General features: G+C 52.3%; 1 pseudogene across 1 annotated transcript; it reads right to left on the bottom strand.

Moving 5' to 3' along the window:
- Positions 1 to 3,064: 3,064 nt before the first annotated feature.
- LOC311226529 (DNA repair protein RAD51 homolog 2-like) lies at positions 3,065 to 9,618 on the bottom strand (annotated as a pseudogene). The gene is made up of 4 exons: positions 9,583 to 9,618; positions 7,177 to 7,341; positions 6,348 to 6,663; positions 3,065 to 3,138 (listed from the first exon to the last, which is right to left on the bottom strand). The product of its transcript is annotated as a DNA repair protein RAD51 homolog 2-like (transcript).
- Between the last annotated feature and the right edge of the window lie 2,550 nt (positions 9,619 to 12,168).

Below are 12,168 nucleotides of genomic sequence, written 5' to 3'. Positions count from 1 at the left end.
GATACAGTAAGTCTCAGCTACAGTAAGTCTAGCCTCAGATACAGTAAGTCTAGCCTCAGATACAGTAAGTCTAGCCTCAGATACAGTAAGTCTAGCCTCAGCTACAGTAAGTCTAGCCTCAGATACAGTAAGTCTAGCCTCAGATACAGTAAGTCTAGTCTCAGATACAGTAAGTCTAGCCTCAGATACAGTAAGTCTAGCCTCAGATACAGTAAGTCTAGCCTCAGATACAGTAAGTCTAGCCTCAGATACAGTAAGTCTAGCCTCAGCTACAGTAAGTCTAGCCTCAGATACAGTAAGTCTAGCCTCAGATACAGTAAGTCTAGTCTCAGATACAGTAAGTCTAGCCTCAGATACAGTAAGTCTAGCCTCAGATACAGTAAGTCTAGATACAGTAAGTCTAGTCTCAGATACAGTAAGTCTAGTCTCAGATACAGTAAGTCTAGTCTCAGATACAGTAAGTCTAGCCTCAGATACAGTAAGTCTAGCCTCAGATACAGTAAGTATAGTCTCAGATACAGTAAGTCTAGCCTCAGATACAGTAAGTCTAGCCTCAGATACAGTAAGTCGGGCCTCAGATACAGTAAGTCTAGTCTCAGATACAGTAAGTCTAGTCTCAGATACAGTAAGTCTAGTCTCAGATACAGTAAGTCTAGTCTCAGATACAGTAAGTCTCAGCTACAGTAAGTCTAGCCTCAGCTACAGTAAGTCTCAGATACAGTAAGTCTAGCCTCAGCTACAGTAAGTCTAGCCTCAGCTACAGTAAGTCTAGCCTCAGATACAGTAAGTCTAGCCTCAGATACAGTAAGTCGGGCCTCAGATACAGTAAGTCGGGCCTCAGCTACAGTAAGTCTAGCCTCAGATACAGTAAGTCTAGCCTCAGCTACAGTAAGTCGGGCCTCAGATACAGTAAGTCTAGTCTCAGCTACAGTAAGTCTAGCCTCAGCTACAGTAAGTCGGGCCTCAGATACAGTAAGTCTAGCCTCAGATACAGTAAGTCTAGTCTCAGCTACAGTAAGTCTAGCCTCAGATACAGTAAGTCTAGTCTCAGCTACAGTAAGTCTAGCCTCAGATACAGTAAGTCTAGCCTCAGCTACAGTAAGTCGGGCCTCAGATACAGTAAGTCTAGTCTCAGCTACAGTAAGTCTAGCCTCAGCTACAGTAAGTCTCAGCTACAGTAAGTCTAGCCTCAGATACAGTACATCTAGCCTCAGATACAGTAAGTCGGGCCTCAGCTACAGTAGGCCCCCTGTCAGATGACTGACAGGCGTGTGGCGTCCATGTGTATGTTTTGTTGGATTATGTGGTTAGTTTGAGCCTCAGCGTTGAGCCCTTCTGATTCTGTGTTGTCTTTGGCTGCCGGCCAGTGCATCTGTAGGAACCATGTACTATTAATACATATTCACAGACTTTATGTGTGTGTGTGTGTGTGTGTGTGTGTGTGTGTGTGTGTGTGTGTGTGTGTGTGTGTGTGTGTGTGTGTGTGTGTGTGAGAGGGAGAGAGAGACTGAGAGGGAGGGAGAGAGAGAGAGAGAGGAAGAGGGGGGTTAGAGGGAGAGGGAGGGAGAGGGAGAGAGAGAGAGGGGGGAGAGGAGAGGAGAGGGGGAGAGAGGGAGAGAGAGGAAGAGGGGGGTTAGAGGGAGAGGGAGGGAGAGGGAGGGAGAGAGAGAGAGGGAGAGAGAGGAAGAGGGGGGTTAGTGGGAGAGGGAGGGAGAGGGAGAGAGAGAGAGAGAGGGGGGGGGAGGAGAGGAGAGGGGGAGAGAGGGAGAGGGAGGGAGAGGGAGGGAGAGAGAGAGGGAGAGGGGGGGTTAGAGGGAGAAAGAGGGAGAGAGGGAGATGGGAGAGGGAGGAAGAGAGAGAGAGAGAGAGGGAGAGGGAGAGAGAGAGAGAGAGAGGGAGAGAGGGGTTAGAGGGAGAGAGGGAGAGGGAGGGAGAGAGAGGCTTCTATGGGAAAACACAAACTCCAAACAGCACAAATCACTGGGGTGCAGAGACTGGTCAAGACCCTACATTCCACAGCCTCTACCCCCCGCTTCAGTCACAGCGTGTCGACCCCTTAAAACCCTTAAAACTTAAAACCCCTAATTGCTCCCGATGAGCAGGTTGGCACCTTGCATCATGGTCGCCTCCGCCGTCGGTGTGTGAATGTGTGAGTGAATGGGTAAAATGTGAGGAGCAAATTGTAAAGCGCTTTGGATAAAAGCTGTTATATAAAAAAGCAGCCAATTACCCCCTCCACTGCAGAGAGAGAGGAATGAAAGGATTGACTGGCTGACTGCTTGACCAAATGATCGACCGACTGACTGACTGACTGACTGACTGACTGACTGACTGACTGACTGACTGACTGACTGACTGACTGACTGACTGACTGACTGACTGACTGACTGACTGACTGACTGACTGGCTGGCTGGCTGGCTGACTGGCTGGCTGACTGACTGACTGACTGACTGACTGGCTGGCTGGCTGACTGACTGGCTGGCTGACTGGCTGGCTCGCTGACTGACTGACTGGCTGGCTGGCTGACTGACTGACTGACTGACTGACTGACTGGCTGACTGACTGGCTGACTGACTGACTGACTGGCTGGCTGACTGACTGACTGGCTGGCTGGCTGGCTGGCTGACTGACTGACTGACTGACTGACTGACTGACTGACTGGCTGGCTGGCTGGCTGACTGACTGGCTGGCTGGCTGACTGGCTGGCTCGCTGACTGACTGACTGGCTGGCTGACTGACTGGCTGACTGACTGACTGACTGACTGACTGACTGCTTGACCAAATGACCGACTGACTGACTGACGAATGATTTGTCTGAGAGAGAGAGATCAGAACTATGTACAGTAGGACCACGGCTGCTGCAGAATGTGGAAGTCCCCCAGGATGACATGTCTAGCGTGTGAAAGTTCCCTTCCCAGGCCCACGCCTGAGGCCACGCCCCTCAGGTCTGAGGCCACGCCCCTCAGGGTCTCTCAAGCTTCCTGAGCCATTATTCTTTACGGCCTGTGACGACATCACTGCATCTTCCTATGCGGCGAGGTCCTCCTGTCAAAACGCAAACCTTTACAGTAAAATCTCCCAGCGCTTCCTGTCAGGAAACCATATCATGCCGATCGCTTCGTCATATCTGTATCTGACTGTTATATCACAAGAGTTTATTACATCAGCGGTATGAGCTGAGATCGAGAGAGAGAGATACGCGTCTTGCTTTTCCTTTTGAAGGGATATATGCCGTTTTATTTATCCATAGGCCAAGCATTACGCACGGCAAATTGAGTTATGACAACCCTTCCCGGGCCGAGATGAAAAACATTGTTTGAGCAAACTGCTGTCATGAACCTTTCTTCATCATCATCATCATCATCCTCTTCATCTCAACTCAACTCAACTCAACTCAACTCAACTCAACTCAACTCAACTCAACTCAACTCAACTCAACTCAACTCAACTCAACTCAACTCAAGTTTATTTATAAAGCATGTTTAAAACAACCGCAGTTGACCAAAGTGCTGTACAGGTCAATAAAAAGCTAACACTGGCAATGCAATGTGGCACAAAAACATACAGAGATACATGTTAAAACGTACCATGGTATACAGCACAATACAACCATATACAACAATACAAGAAGTACAGTACAGAGATACATGTTAAAACGTACCATGGTATACATCACAATACAACAATATACAACAATACAAGAAGTACAGTACAGAGATACATGTTAAAACGTACCATGGTATACATCACAATACAACAATATACAACAATACAAGAAGTACAGTACAGAGACACATGTTAAAACATACCATGGTATACATCACAATACTACAATACAAGAAGAACTACTAGAGGGGCGGCTGGGTGGCGCAGCGGTATAAGCGCTCGTCACCAACGCGAGAGACACTGGTATCGAATCCGGCTGTCAGCATTGCCTCCGGCTTGGCCGGCCGTCATACTGGCTCAATTGGCAGAGTCAGCGGGAGGGAAGCCGGTGGGGTGGTATTCTGGTCGTGTAAACAGCGACTCCTACAGGTCGGTCAGGGCGCCTGCACAGCGAGGGAGGGAGATGGTGAGGGTAGAGTGACCTCCCACGCGTTACACCTCACCAATGAGAGTCCTCGCTGTCAGGTGAAAAGATGCTGCTGGCTGTCTCCTATGTCTCGGAGGAAGCATCTGATAGACTTCAGGGCTCCCTAGACCGGCCAGTGGGGGGTACATGCGAGCAACGACCAGGAAGGGGAGGGGGGAATTGGCATAACGACTAAATTGGGATGGGAGAAAAACACAGAAAAACAGGAGGAGAAAAAGTGGATAAAAAAGAACTACTAAGAACTACCTGACCGACCTACTCCACCCTACACTCCACAACGAGGCCTCCACTCCTCTAACTCCGACCTCCTCACCATCCCCCGCACCAGGCGTTCCACACTGGGAGACCGAGCCTTCTCCTTGGTGCCCCCAGGCTGTGGAACTCCCTCTCCCCCTCCATCCGAGGCTCCGACACCATCAACCTCTTCAAACCCCACCTAAAAACACACCTGTTCACACTTGCGACTCTTTTCTTTTAAGCTACTGAGCCCGTTGTTTTTGTCTTTGTTAATTTTTGTTACTGTTTCGTCCAAATGGACTGCACCTTGCTAACCTTTTTCATTTTATTTGTTTTATTTTTCCCGTTGTTACTATATATATATTCATATTCTTACCCTTTCTTTGATATAGATTCTCTTTCTTTGTAAAGTGTCCTTAAAAGGAACACTCCAATATTTTGGGAAATTAGCTTATTTGCCATCTACCCTGGAGTTAGACAAGGGGATGCATACCTTTTTCTTCTCTGTGCACGCAGTAGGAGTAGGAAGACGTTGGGATTGATTGATTGATTGAAAACTTTATTAACAGATTGCAGAATGGGTACAATACAGTACAGCTCAATACATACAATTGTTAAGGGGATGCAGACCAGAGAAAGACTTTCGTCTTGTTTACATCAGGGTCCCCCATTTTCAATTCATCAGGACATATATGACATACATGACATACAGATAGACAGTGCTGCTACATCTATACATTTATGACATACCAGATTTGCAAATACAGTACTGTTTGTGATACAAAAAGAGTCAAGAAAAGGGAGTAATACATTTGACGTATGGGGGAGGTTGGGTGGGGTTGTGTGGGGGGGGGGGGGGTTGGGTACATTGGGATATTGACAACCATACTGGGTAATTTACATTGGAGGGGGTTGGGGGGAACACTGTACAAACAAGCAAAACTGTACATTGGGGGGGGGGGGGGGGGGGGACACTGTACAAACAAGCAAAACTGTACATGGGGGGGGGGGGACACTGTACAAACAAGCAAAACTGTACATTGGGGGGGGGACACTGTACAAACAAGCAAAACTGTACATGGGGGGGACACACTGTACAAACAAGCAAAACTGTACATGGGGGGGGGGGACACAAACAAGCAAAACTGTACATTGGAATATTGACAACCATACTAGGTAAATTACTGTACATTGGGAGGGGGTTGGGTAGGATATTTACATGGGAGAGAGAGAGAAGAGAGAGAGAGAGAGAGAGAGAGAGAGAGAGAGAGAGAGAGAGAGAGAGAGAGAGAGAGAGAGAGAGAGAGAGAGAGAGAGAGAGAGAGAGAGAGAGGCCAGGTGTCAGCCATCACCTCCCAACGAGCCACTCCCCAGATCCTGAATCTACTGGACTGAAGACTGGTCTCGAGGCCTAAGGGGCCATCACCAAGTAACACCCCTTTGAATGAAAACGCACCGTGACAATGTATTACAAAGATAAAAAGATTGAAAGAATGACGAATGAATGTTTTTTTTCTTTGAATTAAATAGATCTTTAATTCAATGAAAGTTCATACAGTGTATACCGGCCGTGAAAGCTTCCAACGAGAAACACCCACAATGTTCATTATATATACAAATCTCCCACGCGTTGCAAATACAGCGGCTGTTTTTTTATTTTACGTGTGATTAAAGATGTGACCTTTGACATGTGCTTTTAACGTCCATTACGGTCGTAATCAAATGAGGCGTAAACTCAAAAATGGACGCTATCCTCCTCGGTTAAAGTGAACCCAGATGAGTCGTCGTCATTTGCAAACATCAACAAAGGGAACGTTGATGCAGACGTGTTACATTTGGCACAAAAAGAAAGAAGAAAAAAACCCGCTGTAACCTCAATATATACAACCCGTTGTTCTCCCATGCATATCCCCCCCCCCACTCGTCTGTAGACACGCGCCTCTTCCGAGTCAGAGCGGCGTCTGGGCAGGTGTGTATGTGGACCGCGTTGGGGTTGTAGTGGAACCCCGTCCTCACCCTGATTGGCTGGAGCAAACACCCTGATTGTGCCCTCGCACAAGGTCTCCCGATTGTCGCTTCCTTGCAGACAGATGCCCTCCTTCTGAACCGTGTAGTTCAGCACTGCAAAACGGTGCCAACGGGGGACTTGGCACTATCACTATCTGTCTCCGGTGCGCGTCCGTCCGCGTACTGGACGATGAGGCGCGTGTTGACGCTGTGGCTCCAGGACGGTGTTCCCCAGGCCGCCGCCGTCACGTACACGCCGACTCCCCGTCTCCTCCTCCTCCCCCGCCTGGCGGCCTGGTCCTTTATCTCCCACGTGAGTCGTGATCTGGTTGGTTGGTCAGGCGACCACAGGGATGTGGAACTCATAGATATATATAGAACACTAGATAGCTTGCCCGCGCTGCCGGCCAATGGAGAGCGACGTCACTGAACCGCCGCCATCTTGCCAGGGGCAGCCTTGAGTGAGAGTGAGTGAGCTGCACAGACAAAAATACTCATAACTCGCTGAAATATTGACGGATTTACAAACGGTTTGGTTTATTACAAGCATTATTAACGTGGCTATGATTCAAGCGGTTTGTAAAAAAAAACATCTTTAAATTTTTTTTTTATAAGTATGCAGTATCATAACTACATCTTTGATGTTTATAGCAAACCAACCCGTTTGTAAATCCGTCAATATTTCAGCGAGTTATGAGTATTTTTGTCTGTGCAGCTCACTCACTCTCACTCAAGGCTGCCCCTGGCAAGATGGCGGCGGTTCAGTGACGCTGGTGACTCCGCCTTAAGCTATCTAGTGTTCTATAGATATCTATGGTGGAACTCATGGGCCAGGTACTGAGGGCGGCCCAGCAGGTTGCCGCGGAGGGGGGGGGTTCCCCGGCAGCGACGTGTGGAACTCCTTCCTCACCACCGAGGCCACGGAGTCCAGGATCGGCAGCCCCCCGCCCCCCCCGGTGGAGATGATGTTCTCCTCCAGCCTCTCCAGCCTGTTGAGGACGTCCTGACAGAACTAGAACTATAGGCTAATGGAGGAACCCACTTCCAGTGACTGACGCTAAGCTAGGGCTAACGGTGCGCGTCTTCCCTACTCCCTACTGCGCGCACAGAGAAGACAAAGGTGTCCCAGGTGTGTATCTTCTGGTCTAACTCCAGGGTAGATGGCAAAAATAAGCTAATTTCCAAAAATGTTGGAGTGTTCCTTTAAGTCTGAGAAAGGCGCTTCTCTCTCTAAATCCAATTTATTATTATTATTATTATTATTATTATTATTATTATATTATTATTATTATTATTATTATTATTATTATTATTATTATTATTATTATTATTATTATTATTATTATTATTATTATTATTATTATTATTATTATATTATTATTATTATTATTATTATTATTATTATTATTATTAATTATTTTATTATTATTATTATTATTATTATTATTATTATTATTATTATTATTATTATTATTATTATTATTATTATTATTATTATTAATATTATTAATCCCCCCCCCCCCCTCCCCAGAGCGCTCCCTCCCCCCCTCCCCGCCTGGGGGCCTCTGGTCCTCCCCCCCTCCCCTCCCCAGAGCGCTCCCCGCCTGGGGGCCTCTGGTCCTCCCCCCCTCCCCTCCCCAGAGCGCTCCCTGCCTGGGGGCCTCTGGTCCTCCCCCCCTCCCCTCCCCAGAGCGCGCCCCGCCTGGGGGCCTCTGGTCCTCCCCCCCTCCCCTCCCCGCCTGGGGGCCTCTGGTCCTCCCCCCCTCCCCGCCTGGGGGCCTCTGGTCCTCCCCCCCTCCCCGCCTGGGGGCCTCTGGTCTCCTCCCCCCTCCCCGCCTGGGGGCCTCTGGTCCTCCCCCCCTCCCCGCCTGGGGGCCTCTGGTCCTCCTCCCCTCCCGCCTGGGGGCCTCTGGTCCTCCCCCCCTCCCCTCCCCGCCTGGGGGCCTCTGGTCCTCCCCCCCTCCCCTCCCCGCCTGGGGGCCTCTGGTCCTCCCCCCCTCCCTCCCCAGAGCGCGCCCCGCCTGGGGGCCTCTGGTCCTCCCCCCCCTCCCGCCTGGGGGCCTCTGGTCCTCCCCCCCTCCCCTCCCCGCCTGGGGGCCTCTGGTCCTCCCCCCCTCCCCTCCCCAGAGCGCGCCCCGCCTGGGGGCCTCTGGTCCTCCCCCCCTCCCCGCCTGGGGGCCTCTGGTCCTCCCCCCCCCCTCCCCGCCTGGGGGCCTCTGGTCCTCCCCCCCCCCTCCCCTCCTGGGGGCCTCTGGTCCTTCCCCCCCCCCCTCCCCCTCCTGGGGGCCTCTGGTCCTCCCCCCCCCCCCTCCCCTCCTGGGGGCCTCTGGTCCTCCCCCCCCCCCTCCCCCCTCCTGGGGGCCTCTGGTCCTCCCCCCCCCCTCCCCTCCTGGGGGCCTCTGGTCCTCCCCCCCCCCCCCTCCCCGCCTGGGGGCCTCTGGTCCTCCCCCCCTCCCCTCCTGGGGGCCTCTGGTCCTCCCCCCCTCCCCTCCCCGCCTGGGGGCCTCTGGTCCTCCCCCCCTCCCCGCCTGGGGGCCTCTGGTCCTCCGTCCTCCTCCCCCCCCCCGCCTGGGGGCCTCTGGTCCTCCCCCCCCTCCCCGCCTGGGGGCCTCTGGTCCTCCTCCCCCCCCCGCCTGGGGGCCTCTGGTCCTCCCCCCCTCCCCGCCTGGGGGCCTCTGGTCCTCCCCCCCTCCCCGCCTGGGGGCCTCTGGTCCTCCTCCCCCCCCGCCTGGGGGCCTCTGGTCCTCCTCCCCCCCCCCGCCTGGGGGCCTCTGGTCCTCCCCCCCTCCCCGCCTGGGGGGCCTCTGGTCCTCCTCCCCTCCCCGCCTGGGGGCCTCTGGTCCTCCCCCCCCTCCCCGCCTGGGGGCCTCTGGTCCTCCTCCCCCCCCCCGCCTGGGGGCCTCTGGTCCTCCCCCCATCCCCTCCCGCCTGGGGGCCTCTGGTCCTCCCCCCCTCCCCGCCTGGGGGCCTCTGGTCCTCCCCCCCTCCCCGCCTGGGGGCCTCTGGTCCTCCCCCCCCTCCCCGCCTGGGGGCCTCTGGTCCTCCCCCCTCCCCGCCTGGGGGCCTCTGGTCCTCCCCCCCTCCCCGCCTGGGGGCCTCTGGTCCTCCCCCCCTCCTGGGGGGCCTCTGGTCCCCCCCCCCTCCCCCCGCCTGCCCTGGCCAACAGACGTCTGAGCAGACATGTCAGTGGGAGGATTCATAACGATTAACACCCCCACTGCTGTGCATATTACAGCATAATCACCATGGAGACAGCGATGTCCAGCCCTTGGCTTTCCATGCTCTCATCAAAGTGGCCCTTTGTGTCACAATCCCCCGTTATTGTGACGGAGTTGAGCAGAAATTCAAATCTCTCTCTCTCTCTCTCCCACTCTGCCTGCGAGCCCCCTCACTAACCCCCCCCCCCCCCCCCCCCCCCCCTCCTCCCGTCTAATGGAGCGAGTTGGACAATTAGCCCGCTCTCATCGTGGGCAGGCCACCCCCCCAAAACAACTTGTTCTTGGGTCCAGCCTCGTCGGCGGACTGGAAAGAATTACATCTTCATCCCCCCCCCCCCCCCCCCCCTGGTTCCTTCCTCCGAGCGCTCCTTCTTGTTCCAGCGCGGAGCCCTATAACCAGATAACAGAAGGAAGCCCTGAGAGAGCATCAATCTCAGGGGGCGTGGAGGAGGACACAGGGGGGGGGGGAGGGCTGGAGGACACAGGGGGGGGGTGTGGAGGACATGTGGAGGACATGGGGGGTGTGGAGGACATGTGGAGGACATGGGGGGTGTGGAGGACATGGGGGGTGTGGAGGACATGTGGAGGACATGGGGGGTGTGGAGGACATGGGGGGTGTGGAGGACATGTGGAGGACATGGGGGGGGGAGGACATGGGGGTCCACAGCGAGGCCACGCTCTAGTAATTGGTGAGGAGAAGGAGCGTGAGTATAAGGCGACAACAGATCCTACAGAAAAGGTGCAGGTCATCATCCATAATCCAATAAACATATAAAGGAACACACCAGCATTATGGGAAACGCCCCTACTGTCTTCTCCCGAGGCAGACGAGGAGATGAGATACCGATGTCCCCCGCTGTCTTCTCCCGAGGCAGACGAGAAGATGAGATACCGATGTCCCCCGCTGTCTTCTCCCGAGGCAGACGAGAAGATGAGATACCGATGTCCCCCGCTGTCTTCTCCCCCGAGGCAGACGAGAAGATGAGATACCGATGTCCCCCGCTGTCTTCTCCCCCGAGGCAGACGAGGAGATGAGATACCGATGTCCCCCGCTGTCTTCTCCCCCGAGGCAGACGAGAAGATGAGATACCGATGTCCCCCGCTGTCTTCTCCCCCGAGGCAGACGAGAAGATGAGATACCGATGTCCCCCGCTGTCTTCTCCCGAGGCAGACGAGAAGATGAGATACCGATGTCCCCCGCTGTCTTCTCCCCGAGGCAGACGAGAAGATGAGATACCGATGTCCCCCGCTGTCTTCTCCCCCGAGGCAGACGAGAAGATGAGATACCGATGTCCCCCGCTGTCTTCTCCCCCGAGGCAGACGAGGAGATGAGATACCGATGTCCCCCGCTGTCTTCTCCCGAGGCAGACGAGAAGATGAGATACCGATGTCCCCCGCTGTCTTCTCCCCCGAGGCAGACGAGAGATGAGATACCGATGTCCCCGCTGTCTTCTCCCCCGAGGCAGACGAGAAGATGAGACACCGATGTCCCCCGCTGTCTTCTCCCCCGAGGCAGACGAGAAGATGAGATACCGATGTCCCCCGCTGTCTTCTCCCGAGGCAGACGAGAAGATGAGATAACCGATGTCCCCCGCTGTCTTCTCCCCCGAGGCAGACGAGAAGATGAGATACCGATGTCCCCCGCTGTCTTCTCCCCCGAGGCAGACGAGAAGATGAGATACCGATGTCCCCCGCTGTCTTCTCCCCCGAGGCAGACGAGAAGATGAGATACCGATGTCCCCCGCTGTCTTCTCCCCCGAGGCAGACGAGAAGATGAGATACCGATGTCCCCCGCTGTCTTCTCCCCCGAGGCAGACGAGGAGATGAGATACCGATGTCCCCCGCTGTCTTCTCCCCCGAGGCAGACGAAAGATGAGATACCGATGTCCCCCGCTGTCTTCTCCCCCGAGGCAGACGAGAAGATGAGATACCGATGTCCCCCGCTGTCTTCTCCCGAGGCAGACGAGAAGATGAGACACCGATGTCCCCCGCTGTGCGTTCAGTAGAAAGCTATCGGGCTCAGGGCTGGGTACGGAACTCTGTACTAAAAGATCCAATTTATTATTATTATTATTATTATTATTATTATTATTATTATATTATTATTATTATTATTATTATTATTATTATTATTATTATTATTATTATTATTATTATTATTATTATTATTATTATTATTATTATTATTATTATATTATTATTATTATTATTATTATTATTATTATTATATTATTATTATTATTATTATTATTATTATTATTATTATTATTATTATTATTATTATTATTATTATATTATTATTATTATTATTATTATTACAGGGGTACAGACCGAATTACATCGGTACTACGATCTCTATCTTCTCATTTTCCATCATGGTGGCGTGTTCCTTTAATAACTACAGGACAGATGTGTGCGGTCTTCATCATACTTGACCAAAAAAGATAATAATTGTATTATTATATAAAGGCTAAAAGTCGAGGCTGGGAGCTCAAAGTATCAGAGTCATATGAATGAATGAATGAATTACTTTTATTTATGTAGCACCCTTCACAGCACGAATGCACAGGGTGCTTTACACTGCAGCTTAATATAAAAACACAATAAAACAA

This window comes from Notolepis coatsorum, assembly GCF_963971535.1.
Source record: "Notolepis coatsorum genome assembly, chromosome: 1".
In the NCBI taxonomy this organism is placed as follows: Eukaryota; Metazoa; Chordata; class Actinopteri; order Aulopiformes; family Paralepididae; genus Notolepis; species Notolepis coatsorum.
Note: the sequence above shows the minus strand (reverse complement) of the source record. Positions and strands in the feature narration are given on the sequence as shown.